This window comes from Petromyzon marinus, chromosome 6, assembly GCF_048934315.1.
Source record: "Petromyzon marinus isolate PM22_M1 ecotype Great Lakes invasive population chromosome 6, UKy_Petmar_22M1.pri1.0, whole genome shotgun sequence".
Taxonomy (NCBI): domain Eukaryota; kingdom Metazoa; phylum Chordata; class Hyperoartia; order Petromyzontiformes; family Petromyzontidae; genus Petromyzon; species Petromyzon marinus.
Window position 1 is genome coordinate 3,041,997 of NC_133672.1, and position 11,233 is coordinate 3,053,229.

Consider the following 11,233-nt stretch of genomic DNA (forward strand, 5'->3'; position numbering starts at 1 on the left):
TGGACATGTGTGTAGTCGTGTTTTTGTGATTTTTTTTTGGTTTCTGCTCGTGCTGAAGGTACCAAGCTGGCGGCTGAGCTGCATCTTCCTTACGACAGCACCGTAATAACCGGACTGTGCTTTTACATCACGGGACTGGTCAGAATTAGCCAACATAAATGGCGATAAAAAAACACATTACTAATGCTATACAATAGGCAAGGACGTTCTATGAAAACAGACACGCCACTTTGGTACAAAGCACAGCGCAGGCAGGCAGCCAAGCGTGATTATTATTACAGAAACTGAAGTTTATCCCTTCGTAATTGTGGATTAAAACTCTTGACTGGCTTTCCAGCTCGTGTCTGTGTCTTTTTAACTGCCGTATAAAGAATCAGAAATACAAAAATAATGGTGCAGGTCCATTCTTTTATATTTTGTCCCGATAAAGACATTTACGAAGCGCTGAATATATTTCAAGTCAAAATAAGCCACAGGTGATGAATTCAGAGACACACTCATGCACAATTACCTGTGCGTCTATTGCGTATATTGTTATACCGTTCTTCGTTCCGCTGTCTATGTACCCCTGCTGCATCAACTGAGCTTGGCGGTGAAGTATGGTGCGGGGAGGCCCTCATTCGGCAGTGGAGTGAACACATACGCGTGTACCATAAAAGCAACGCATAAATCACGGGACACAACACCCCATTGTGGTATGCGATCTCACGTCGTCAACCTGAAGTTGCTCAACTGATTAAGAAAACAAGTTAATTGAAATGTTATTTCTCCCACGTGTTACTAAACACACCCGATTGCAAGCAACCATAGTTGCACAAACGAGGCGATTCGGGTAACGGCTAACAAAAGGAATTCGATTATAGAGGTGTTTTGGGGGTTAGGTAGTGTAAATATAAATGCGTCGGGAAACCCGGCAGCCAACCGAACACAGGCAACTCGTAAGGGTTGTCACGTCAACAAAACACGCCAATTCGTGACTATGGTACAGCACACCGGTGTGTTGGAGAATAAACCCACAATAAAACTCCGGTGTGCTGTACTCGTCATGAATTGGCATGTAACACAACCTTTCTATACTCTTTGGTTCTTTCGGTAAAGTCACGTAGGTATAATTTTATTTTTTTATTTTATAATCTACGTGACTTTACCGAAAAAAACAATGAGTATGGACCCCTGCAGTCACGAAAACTTCAAATCTAGATACAACCATTCTAATTGGCTGTGTCGGGTGGTGGCGGGTTCAATTCCACATTCATATTTACGCGATCTAAACCCCAAACGAACCCCCTGTATAAAGGATTATAGACAATAGCCTAGTTGATGGTGACAAAGGGAATTGTGCCCCCCGAAGGCTAAATTCGTCATCTCCATGGTGAATAGCGTCACTGACCAACCCGTTCGTGAACTGGTCTAATCTCTGAAGCACTCAAAATCCCTTTTACTGTTGCAGTGACCTCGACGTTTGCACACTATCCTCCATATGTTATGAGCTGAAATTAGATTTTTTTTTAAACAATGTGAAAATAACCACACGTAGCCTTTGTAATGAAATTGCATGTGATGGAGTCACGTTGTATATTGACATTCGCGTGTCTAACTCTCCCCTCTAATTACAGCGACTGCCCATTTGTGTTGTTTTGGAACAAAGAAGGGGAGGTAATAATTTATATTTGTCGTGACTTATGTAGTTTAACATTGCCATTTCATAAGTGTTTGCGTAATTGCAAGGGTAAACCGTACATTGCCGACAATAATCCGAGTGCAAAGTTCACGGCGAGGTACAGTGAGGGAAACAAGTATTTGATCCCCTGCTGATTTTGTACGTTTGCCCACTGACAAAGAAAGGATCAGTCTATAATTTTTATGGTAGGTTTATTTGAACAGTGAGATACAGAATAACAAGAAAAAAATCCAGAAAAACGCATGTCAAAAATGTTATAAATTGATTTGCATTTTATTTCGATTTAAAGCTTTCGTGACTGCAAGGATTCATCTTCTTTGGTTCTTTTGGTAAAGTCACGTAGAATGAGAATAAAATAATAAATTGATAAAATAAAATAACACGATAATATTCTCACGACGTTTCGGCCACAAAACAAGCGGCCTTCATCAGGTGAAGGGACGAGACTGTCTGGTAGGACAGCGCTGGAGTGAAAAAAGCCACGTTCAGATCACGACCTTTAAGCTGTGTCAGAAGGAAAAAGCGCCTTGACAAAGGAATTAGCATATCATTTAGCATTGAAATGGCCGAGTGATTAGCTTGTGACTGGTCACAGAAATGGCTATGTTAAAGTTAAAGCATACACATCCGCAGAGGCACCCCTTGACAAAGGAATTAGCATAGAATTTAGCATTGAAATAGCTAAGTTAAAGCATACACATCTGCAGAGGCACCCCTTGACAAAGGAATTAGCATATAATTTAGTATTGAAATAGCTGAGTGATTAGCTTGTAACTGGTCACAGAAATAGCTATGTTTAAAGTCAGAGCATACACATTCACCGACGCACCTAGTACAAATCAAACAGGAGAATTTAGCTAAATTCTCCTGTTTTCTCCTGTTTGATTTGTACTAGGTGCCTCGGTGAATGTGTATGCTCTGACTTTAAACATAGCTATTTCTGTGACCAGTTACAAGCAAATCACTCAGCTATTTCAATGCTAAATTCTATGCTAATTCCTTTGTCAAGGGGTGCCTCTGCAGATGTGTATGCTTTAACTTAGCTATTTCAATGCTAAATTCTATGCTAATTCCTTTGTCAAGGGGTGCCTCTGCAGATGTGTATGCTTTAACTTTAACATAGCCATTTCTGTGACCAGTCACAAGCTAATCACTCGGCCATTTCAATGCTAAATTATATGCTAATTCCTTTGTCAAGGTGCTTTGTTTCTTCTGACACAGCTTAAAGGTCGTGATCTGAACTTGTTTTTTTCACTCCAGCCCTGTCCTACCAGACAGTCTCGTCCCTTCACCTGATGAAGGCCGCTTGTGTTGTGGCCGAAACGTCGTGAGAATATTATTGTGTTATTTTATTTTATCAATTTATTATTTTATTCTCATTCTACGTGACTTTACCGAAAGAACCAAAGAAGATGATTTGCATTTTAATGAGGGAAATAAGTATTTGACCCCTCTGCAAAACATGACTTAGTACTTGGTGGCAACACCCTTGTTGGCAATCACAGAGGTCAGACGTTTCTTGTAGTTGGCCACCAGGTTTGCACACATCTCAGGAGGGATTTTGTCCCACTCCTCTTTGCAGATCTTCTCCAAGTCATTAAGGTTTCGAGGCTGACGTTTGGCAACTCGAACCTTCAGCTCCCTCCACAGATTTTCTATGGGATTAAGGTTTGGAGACTGGCTAGGCACTCCAGGACCTTAATGTGCTTCTTCTTGAGCCACTCCTTTGTTGCCTTGGCCGTGTGTTTTGGGTCATTGTCATGCTGGAATACCCATCCACGACCCATTTTCAATGCCCTGGTTGAGAGAAGGAGGTTCTCACCCAAAATTTGACGGTACATGGCCCCGTCCATCGTACCTTTGATGCGGTGAAGTTGTCCTGTCCCCTTAGCAGAAAAACACATCCAAAGCATAATGTTTCCACCTGCATGTTTGACGGTGGGGATGGTGTTCTTGGGGTCATAGGCAGCATTCCTCCTCCTCCAAACAAGGCGAGTTGAGTTGATGCCAAAGAGCTCCATTTTGGTCTCATTTGACCACAAAACTTTCACCCAGTTGTCCTCTGAATCATTCAGATGTTCATTGGCAAACTGCAGACAGGCATGTATATGTGCTTTCTTGAGCAGGGGGACCTTGCGGGCGCTGCAGGATTTTAGTCCTTCACGGCGTAGTGTTACCAATTGTTTTCTTGGTGACTATGGTCCCAGCTGCCTTGAGATCATTGACAAGATCTTCTCGTGTAGTTCTGGGCTGATTACTCACCGATCTCATGATCATTGCAACTCCACGAGGTGAGATCTTGCATGGAGCCCCAGGCCGAGGGAGATTTACAGTTCTTTTGTGTTTCTTCCATTTGTGAATAATCGCACCAAATGTTGTCACCTTCTCACCAAGCTGCTTGGCAATGGTCTTGTAGCCCATTCCAGCCTTGTGTAGGTCTACAATCTTGTCCCTGACATCCTTGGAGAGCTCTTTGGTCTTGGCCATGGTGGATTGTTTGGAATCTGATTGATTGATTGCTTCTATGGACAGGTGTCTTTTATACAGGTAACAAGCTGAGATTAGGAGCACTCCCGTTAAGAGTGTGCTCCTAATCTCAGCTCGTTACCTGTATAAAAGACACCTGGGAGCCAGAAATCTTTCTGATTGAGAGGGGGTCAAATACTTATTTCCCTCATTAAAATGCAAATCAATTTATAACATTTTTGACATGCGTTTTTCTGGATTTTGTTGTTGTTATTCTGTCTCTCACTGTTCAAATAAACCTACCATTAAAATTATAGACTGATCATTTCTTTGTCAGTGGGCAAACGTACAAAATCAGCAGGGGATCAAATACTTTTTTCCCTCACTCTAATTAACCCCGTCAGTAACGATATCTGACTTGTGAATTGCCTCTGAACATTTGACTCCATTTCATGCTGTAGTTAAATGTGTCCGAATCGGGTGTTGAGAACACTGCTGTGCTGTCCACTGGTATGGACCAGCTTATCCTTATTTATTTCACTTGACCTCAACAAAATGTCCTATATCCTCACAATGTATAATGGATATTGTGTTGTGGTAAGTACAGGCGCTTATATAAAATGTACATGATAACTACTCTGCCAGAAAAGGAAAATGATGGTTAATGGGTGTTTTCTCTTCCATTGCTCCATGTGTGTGTACATGAACAGTCCCGAGGTCCAAAGACACCCGCCTGCACAGAGAAGCTTTTAGCATTAAGGGACACCGGTACAGCTAACGGAGCTGCACTTTGCACAATTTCCTTGCTGCCCCTGGTCGTAAATTCTAGCTACGTACAAATGACCTCCGAACACACATTGCAACGTTCCAGCCTGCAAATATCCCTTCGAGAATGTTTTCGCATATTTTTTCCCTCAATTACTAAATATCACATTTATGTGAAATTGGAATAATATGTATAGCAACATACATATTATAGATGAGAAATTAAGCATGCCTTGGGTAAGTTGGGTTGAAAACAGATGATTAATGTAGTAAAACATATAATTGATCATTTAAATCAATCTTTAAACCGTTTCTTCATCGGTGTTTTTTCTTTTAAACAAAACCTATTCTATATGCCATCCTAAATAATATTTAGTGCGTGGCGATGATTACGTCGTCATTACAAATCGCAGTTCGTGTGAGTGGATCGTCACGTGGCAGCCCAAAGTTTTTTAAATGCAAATGACGACCAATTTTGCAGCTAACAATAATGAAACTCAAATCAGAAAGATCCTTGGACAAAATCTCGTTACAATTAAACCGATCGCCTTGATAACATTTGAATGTACGTGGTTCTTTTGGTAAAGTCACGTAGAAGGGAAACGTGACTTTACCGAAAGAACCAAGAATGTGAATCCCTGCAGTCACGAAAGCTTTAAATCATAATTTAACATTTTAATGAATAAAGCCCCCCCCCCCTCCCCCCGTGTGCTTCATCACTAACACAGAATTTGCCGAAGCACGTAGCTGCTGGCTGTCAGCACGCGATCTGTTATGGATTCCTGGAAACGTCTGGTTTGCTATGGACGAAATAAAACTGAAAAGAGGGAGTGAAACCGAAATACCCACAAGGGTGGCCCTCTGCTCGTTCGCTACTGCCATCGTAATTCCCATAATGGAAGTGAGAATTATTTAGCTGCACCTTCATTTAGTTAATGAAATTGCAGTGGGGGGTCTTTGTTCTTTCGTACTACTTCTTCTTCTTCCGCTGCTTATTCGTTCCAAGAATCTGGGCGTTGTCTGGACGACATAAACAAGTCGCGGTGATTGGGGCACGCGCGTGCAAGATTGACAACACGCTGACAAAAGCGAAACGTCTTGTGCAGGAAAGTGGATTAAAGGAGCCAAGAAGGAGGGCGGGTGGGGCGCGGGGGGGACCATGGAATGGTTCAGCAGAATATTTGGGAGAGGCCTAATAAGGCTTCTTCAGGGACAGAACTGCCACGGGTTGAATGAAAGTTAATGTAAATAGACCCACGTTCAATCGCGAGGACGAAACAGCCGCATCGATGTCATGATAACGATGGCGGTAACTTGCAGTCGTTGACGATGACGATTACAATTGTATGCTCATGATTCTGGCTACGGTGGAGGTGGAACGTTGATACAGCGGTTACAACACAGCAACCCAAGTTCGATTCCCAGCCACGGCTAACATCAGTGGCAGGTTATATCATAACTGGTTCTGCCCTACCTCCTTCACTAACCCGCAATGACCAGCGTGGTGAAATATGGCCCATGATCTCCCTTGACCTTTAGGATTGAAATGTCTGGATTGTTATGTTTGCTCCTGTAATCCAATACATTAATTAACTGAATTGATGTACTCATACAATATTAAGAAATGAGAAACACGACCAAAACTAATCATGCTGTTTTGTCAATATACACCCCCCGCTGCCACTGCTATGCAGAGTGGCCTGAAATGAAATGTACCGCTCCGGATATCCGCTGCAAAGTATGATCTTGAGTTTAAATTATAGTGTGCTGATCTTTAAAGGTGCATTTTAAAATGTTGATACTCCTACTGATACACCTGCTGTTATGGAGTGACTCATGCTGCCAGCTATGGCTGCAAAGTTTGGTCGTCACACCTGATGACGACCGTTTGTGTTATGGTCGAAACGTCGTGAGAATTTTAATTGTTTTGTATATATTTTATTATTTTATTGTTTCCCTTCAACGTGACTTTACCGAAAGAGCTAAGAATATGAATTACTGCAGTCACGAAAGCTTTAAATCAAAACATTCAGATGTTCATTGGCAAACTTCAGACGGGCATGTATATGTGCTTTCTTGAGCATGGGGACCTTGCGGGATTTCAGTCTGCAGGATTTCAGTCCTTCACGGCGTAGTGTGTTACCAATTGTTTTCTTGGTGGCTATGGTCCCAGCTGCCTTGAGATCATTGACAAGATCCTCCCGTGTGGTTCTGGACTGATTCCTCACCGTTCTCATGATCATTGCAACTCCACGAGGTGAGATCTTGCATGGAGCCTCAGGCCGAGGGAGATTGACAGTTCTTTTGTGTTTCTTCCATTTGCGAATAATCGCACCAACTGTTGTCACCTTCTCACCAAGCTGCTTGGCAATGGTCTTGTAGCCCATTCCAGCCTTGTGTAGGTCTACAATCTTGTCCCTGACATCCTTGGAGAGCTCTTTGGTCTTGGCCATGGTGGAGAATTTGGAATCTGATTGATTGATTGCTTCTGTGGATAGGTGTCTTTTATACAGGTTACAAGCTGAGATTAGGAGCACTCCCTTTAAGAGTGTGCTCCTAATCTCAGCTCGTTACCTGTATAAAAGACACCTGGGAGCCAGAAACCTTTCTGATTGAGAGGGGGTCAAATACTTATTTCCCTCATTGAAATGCAAATGAATTTATAACATTTTTGACATGCGTTTTTCTGGATTTTTTTGTTGTTATTCTGTCTCTCACTGTTCAAATAAACCTACTATTAAAATTATAGACTGATAATTTCTTTGTCAGTGGGCAAACGTACAAAATCAGTAGGGGCTCAAATACTTTTTTCCCTCACTGTAATAAATTAAACTGAAAAAATATCCAAACTGACTAATCCGTATCTAAAGGTTTGCCTCTGATAATTTTGATACAGAAAGGTTGTGCATTATATCATAATTGAGAGCTCATCACCACGTAAAACGCAGGAGGTGATTTCACATGCTGCTAACATTAAGAAAATTGAGCCTGTACGGATTTCCGAAATTCCATCCACACGTGTTCACAATACAGGCTATTTAAGGGTGCCCATATAAATTATGTTTCTGTTCAATTACGTCCATTGCTCCCCCGCCTACTCACTGGGCCAATTTTGAAGCCCAATGATAGATTCCTGTCTTGTTATATATATATAAAAACGGTGAATGGCCGATGGAATCCAGTGAAAACCCTGTTAACGCACTTTGGCAACACAAATTAGATTGCCACCAATACTTGTCCAGCGTGCTATATGCATTCAAAATAATAGTAAGGGTCGATGCACAATTCCGGTTGGCCGACAATACTGGCGTTTGATCTATTAATTTCACACCAAGAGTAAATGCAGTCCTATCTCTGCGCAAAACCCATGGTTGGCTCTTGTATTCTCAGGCCAGACCATCACCACCACCACAACAACAACACAAACACACTGCCATTTTGTTCATCACACTCCGAACGAACACAACAGCACGACAAGGCAGCAACAGGTTAAAAAAACCCTAAATTTTCCTAATACATGACATCGCTTCTTCTTCATCGTCTTATCTCCTTGTCCAACCTGTACTGTAGTCGTTTGCCAATATTCTGCACAGCCCATCGCTTCCGTTGGTGGCATTGCCAAATCTTGAGGAGCAGCATTGTAGTGGTACTGCAGGGCATCTCATGAGATGATACGCGGGGTTCTTCTCCCGACAAGCACATGAAGGAACAAAAAGGAGGCCACTTGTGTTGTGGCCGAAACGTCGTGAGAATTTTATTGTTTTATTTTATTGTTTTATCCTCATTCTACGTGACTTTACCGAAAGAACCAAAGAAGATGAATCCTTGCAGTCACGAAAGCTTTAAATCGAAATTTTAACCGCTTAGAATAGTAAGCGAAATGGAGCAGAGTGATCGCCGATGGACAGGACACGGTGTATGGAACGGCAGTCAAAAGAAACACGTCTGAGAAAAATGACCATTGCAGAGTTGGAGCGATGAGATGAATTCACGTTCAGAAAGGAGTGAGATGGATTGTTGCATCGCAGGGGAGCTCGAGGGATTGGTAAGAGCGTGGGAAGGCCCTCACCCAGTGGTGGATAGATGATGGTTGACGATGACGAAATGTAAGTAAAATATGTATTTCCATTATCTCACGCAACTTGCTGTAACATATCAATCACACGATGCAATATGCAGAATCGGTACATGAATCCTGTCATCCAAATGCTTAAATACCGTACATTTAATACAACGTTGTAATAATACAATAAACAACTGTTGAACAATACATGACGAGAAGGGATACTGCGCGTTCAGAGTCTACAGAGGAGCAAATGAATTTGGGCAAAGTTGCCGCATCATGCAGTGCCGGACTAAGCTAGTGCGGGGCCTGTAGCATATGTTATAAAGGGGCCCTAAAAAACACGTAAATATCAAAATACAATTTTTTTACTTGCATCGGAGAGTTATTTTATTTTTTCATTTGCTATACAGCCAGATAATATGATAATTCGCTAACCTTAAACACCCAGTCGTTCATAAAAATTGAAGGCAGTCTAGTACTATAGTAATAGAGCAAGTGCAGAGTCACTGAACCGGAATTGGTGGTTCGAAAGCATTTAGCGCGGGGCCCTTGAAAGTGCGGAGTCCGTAGCACGTGTAGCTACTTGTGCTACTAGGATCATCTGGCACTGTCATCGTGTTATTTTTAAATGAACGTACCACGCCAAGGGATTATTTCTCTGCTCGACTGGGAAGCGCAGCGACAGCTTTTTTTTTAATGATTATTATTTTTATTGACTGAAATACGTCACCAGGGTACGCGGGGTCGGGGGGGTAACGCGAAAAGAACAAAGCAAGAGAGGAACAGCGGTGGGGTACAAAATAGAGCAGCATTCCCGCGTGCACGGACATGCACTGCTTGACAACCGAGTTAGTTTATTCATGATAAACATACGATTTTTTTTATAATAGAAGGTTTTTTTTTAAATTGTTGTCCTGTTTGATCGCGTAAATATATAAATGTGTCGTTAAACCCGCCACCACCCGACACAGCCAACTAGTAAAGGGGTTGTCACGCGAACAGAACGTGGCCAATTCGTCACTAGCACAGCACTAACCGGTGTGTTGGAGAGCCAAGCCACAACATTTACAATCTGAGTACGGCGTTTCGGCTGTAATTACAACCAGCTTGATCAGGCGACGGCCAGATTTGTGGAGAAGTCCGCCTGTTTCGTTCCTTATACAGAGGCGTAGTAGATGTGGTGACAGCACTTAAATGACAGAGTACAGAATTCTTTCGCAAAGTAGAGGGGTGTGGGGGGGGGATTAATGAGTGAACGTACATGATGCATGCGCATTATGCGAGCCCATTGATCTTGTCCTTCCTGTCCATCGTGTGTACTAAACTGGCCGTACCAACGGTAACAAACATACGATTCAACATTGATTTGAAGCTTTCGTGACTGCAGGAATCCACACTCCTTGGTTCTTTCGGTAAAGTCCACGTGGGTGTACAAATTAATAGATCACGACGTTTCGTCATCGGTCGCTTGTGTTGCGATCGAAACGTCCTCATGTATAAAAAAATAATGTTTACCCACGTAACTTTACCGAAAGAACCAAAGAGTAAACATATGATTATTTTTATATATTTTTTTTGTATTGGGTGCAATTGTGAACAACAGCCGTATCAGACACTTAGCGCAATCCAATCGGCATAGTCATTGGTTCACTGCAGCTCAAAGACTCGGTTCCCGACAAGGCGTGTGGTCATTTGTTTCTTCGATGACGACGACGACGATGACGATGGTGGTGGTAGCCTGTGTTATGCTGTTCGGTAACTTAATGGAATTAAATGGAACACTTTATCAAGCGGCACGAGAAAAGAAAACAAAATGTAAACGAAGTGCCAAGTCAATGCCAGTGCCGATTGAGGTGCCACATCGACGTGCGTGTTGAGTTCAGTTGAGTTCAGTCGACACTTGCCATCATCACCATGGGAACCATTTACGTTAGATCATGTCTTGGGATTCTGGTAAAACGCTTTGTCTTTTTTTTCAAAATCACATATATATGTCACAAACTCGGCACCTATTTATGCCTAGAGGTGTCGTGCAATTTTTCAAGGAAAATACTGTCTTTTTCTCATAAACCCATTCATTACCAATAACAGGTGTGACGGATCAACCGAATAATCTGGCGCCCCAAATGTTCTCTAAACGCATCGGCACTAACGCTACCAATACCTTAAGATATGTTGTCAAGATACACAAATCCCTATACAAAAAAACCGCACGCATTTAACAGCTCATTTTACTTGATCTGGTTAATTTAAAT